The following is a 3,576-nucleotide window of genomic DNA, read 5'->3' as shown; positions in this document are numbered from 1 at the left end:
TCAACAGAAAGAATACGGAGAAAACAAGGAGAAAAACATGGAGAAAAGAAATTGAATGGTGTTTGTTCAACGATCTATCATGGCTTCTGCGGACAGGAAGTTCAGAAAGTTCACGCAGGAGAGCTAAGAAAAAGGGGAGATAACAAAAGGGGGAAGAAAGAACGGGGCACATGACGTCACGAAACGTCTACTAAACAAAAAAAATACGAAGCACGAGTACATGGAACATGAACTATTCTTTCGAACAACGAAAGACACAAATGGAAAAAAAAAAAAACAACATGAAGAACGATCCTTCATCAGTTGTTGGCTGTTTCTCATAGTCACAGAGTGGCTGACAGGGGACTGTGACGGTTTACAAGTAGATCTGGACAACGAAGATTGACCAGCGGTTAAACAACAACTATATTACGATAAAGGCGAAGCAAAATTATTACTGCGACTAGTTCCTCAATTTCTACCAACTCACTTCTCTCTGTATGAATAATATTCTGCATATGTACATTATAACACCAATTAACATTATTACATAGGAGCAGCAGATTCTTCTGTGTACGAGTGCGTACGTGTGATGCGTAGATGTGTGTGTGTGTGTGTACATAGTCACGTTCAATTATGTAATATTTCCTCGTTTATCTGTGTGCATGTCTATGTACCCGTGTATCAGTCAGTCTTTACATCCCTGTTTACTATCTTATCGGTTGATGTTGGGTAGATAATATCAGTAATACGATATAATAGGAGCAGGTGATAATTAAGCAATGACGCAATATCATGGTGATATGCAAGTTTTTTGGTGAAACAACACCAGCACGAAAAAAAGCTCCTCTTTCTGTTGCCCCACCCTCGCCACTCCTTACATCCGTTTAGTTATTATGAAGACGATTAGCATTTCCTATTCGTTTAATTCGTCTTCATATTCTGGAAGAAGAAAATATATTATCTTACATGACCCAATTAATGTTTAAAAAACAATCAAATGCCCCCAGCAGTTTCTGAAAACGTGAGAGCTCTAGTACTATAATAATGGTTACTGATTGAGGTACATGGCTAACAATAGCGGGTGGAGGGGTAAGTCTGTCAACCATAGCTCTTGACTAGTATTTTGTTTTATTACTTGGGGTAGGCTAAGCTGACTCCCTCGAAACGCTTCAGTACTGTGTCTCCATTCGTATATGAACACTACTCTTTGTGGTATATAAAGATCAGCCCTAGTAGCCATTGCAAAATGTTTCATCGTAAATTGCTTGTGGAGCACAAAATTAAAGGCTTTGGCGAAGTTGGAATAGATAACTTTCACCCACGAGCCGTTGTCTCTGATTCGGGTGATGTCTTCAAGAAGTTTGACAAGTTGGCCACAACAGCTGATGTTTGGAATAAATTCAAAATGTTAGAGTTGAATAAAGTTCTGGGTGTTCCAGTGTCTATTTCTCTCTCTCTCTTACACACAGTCAAACTCAACCGAGGACTCTCGCTTCTCTTCCTAACCCTAACCCCATCTGAACACTTATTACCGGCATCGAATGCAAGACCGCCTCCGCTTGGATGACAGGGCAACTCCCAACGCAATAGCCCCTTCTTGACTGCAGTGGATTTCTATGCGAATAACCTGAACGGTAGCAAACTACTTTGGGTTAATGCTCTTTACAGTCCTTGACCATGAGCGGACCTCAACACATGAAGCACGGTTCCTTGAGAGTTCTCCTTTCGTTGTTTGTCGCTCCGTTCTACCGGGCCCCACCGTCGCCCTTACTGCAATATACGCCATAGTCTTGTTCTGTCCACAAAGTTGCCCACTGTTACTGTCTCAATGTCCAGTAGCTGCTGCAGCCCCCCTCGAGATATAGTCGGAGAAACAGGGCACAAACATACAGAACCGGGTCTTGCTCACATAGTCGTTCACCTGTATTCCCTGCAGTTTAGTGACAAACCTTATTTTTTTAATTCCGCCCACGACATACCTTCGCTGGAAAAAACCCAGAGAATATTGCTGCTAATCCTTATTTTTATTATCATGTCGAACATAACAAAAGGAAAATAGCGCCGGAATAGCTTGAAGTATAAAGGTTAAAAATTATTTTATCTTAACTTTTAGGAAACGACTTCGAAAGAAACTTTTCAATTGCTGACTTGAACTTGCCCTACGATTCAAAGAACTCAAGTACTGGCAATAATCTAGAATACCCACATACTACGTCCGTTCCCACTGACCTCTGCGTCGAAGAAGAGACTTCTTAGATTTGTCACTTCTTCACCTGACATCACTTATCCTTTCATTTTTGGACATGACTCACGATGCCACAGAGCATAAAGAATTTATCCAACGTTTTAACGAGTCAACTAATTCATTCACAACTTTCAAGTGGTTTCTAATTTAGACACACGGCTAGCAATTTTGAGGGGAGGGTTATTTTAATTGATGCTTTAGCATGTTGAGTGTGTGTAAGAAGATGAATGCTTACAACAATAAACAGAATTTATTTAGAAAGAGGATACAAACACGATGTAAGAAATCAAATGTTCACATGTTGTGGATCCTTTGGATAAAAAGTAAAAGCTAACTAGTTGTGAGACAAAATTAAAAGGGTATCAGAAACGTGTGTGAGGATTAGTCAAAAAACATATTCAGCTCATGGCTTGGACTTACAATTCGTAGCAGGTGTCAACGAAGTTGGTAACATGACAGTCAATTGTCTCGAAGGCTGTGGCGATAAAGTCAGTTGCTGAAGAAGTCGTCATGATAAAGCAAGAAAATGTCGGTAGGCTGAAATCTGGCAGGCGTCATTATAATGACGATAATATGAAGACGGTTAGACAAATGTCGTTAGAACGGCGATAACCGCATGTGGTCTGTGGCCTTAGGCAGAAGAGAGATATTCGTGTCCGGTACTATTCAAGAAGAATGATCCCGGTGCGCGCATTTGCGCAAGCTAGTCGTGACTAGTTGATCCTACGACTAGCTAGCGCGAATACGCAAAACATGTATGAGGGTTTTTTAAAACAAAGTAATTTTTTTTAAACAAAGTAAATAAAACACAAAGTAGATAATTTGGGGTGGGGGGTTGAATCCAACAATCAGAATATATAGTCGTCTCTGGTTTGATAATTTTTTTAATAAGTGGTAGAAGAGTGTGGTGTTGTGGGCTGTGACGAGCTATGTGTTGTGGTGGAGAGGGGTGAGGCAAACAGAGGTGAAGCCAGACCGGAAGGGCCAAACCGGAAGGGTCAGGTCGGAAGTCGGCGACACGCGGTCGAAGGCTAGCACGTGGGGCGAGTGAGAAAACAGCGACGTTACGAGAAAGACGTGTTCTGATCAGGAACGATCGTGTACCCCGCTGCGGTCGGCAAGGTAAGGTCCAACGCTTCATTCTGTCCTTTTGCTTCGTCCTCCATCGCACCACAAAGAGTTTCAGAAGAATGGTCTAAAGACTAAAAACCTATTTTTATCCTCTATATCCCATCCTCCGTTGTATTGGCGCGTGCACATCATAGATTCATCTATTTCTACGATGTGCCCAAGTCCACCAATTTGGTAGGGGTTACGCAAAAGATAATTACTTGTAATGTCCCTCATGC

General features: G+C 41.5%; 1 long non-coding RNA gene across 1 annotated transcript in view; it reads right to left on the bottom strand.

The window, feature by feature from the left end:
* Positions 1–2,981, bottom strand: part of LOC128248883 (uncharacterized) — a 47,719-nt gene extending 44,738 nt beyond the window's left edge. The window contains exon 1 of the long non-coding RNA XR_008265017.1: positions 2,648–2,981. This is a non-coding gene — a long non-coding RNA (uncharacterized LOC128248883). The remainder of the gene's footprint in view (positions 1–2,647) is intronic.
* Between the last annotated feature and the right edge of the window lie 595 nt (positions 2,982–3,576).

This window comes from Octopus bimaculoides, chromosome 10 (genome assembly GCF_001194135.2).
Source record: "Octopus bimaculoides isolate UCB-OBI-ISO-001 chromosome 10, ASM119413v2, whole genome shotgun sequence".
Classification (NCBI taxonomy): Eukaryota; Metazoa; Mollusca; class Cephalopoda; order Octopoda; family Octopodidae; genus Octopus; species Octopus bimaculoides.
This window is presented reverse-complemented; position numbering and strand designations above follow the sequence as displayed.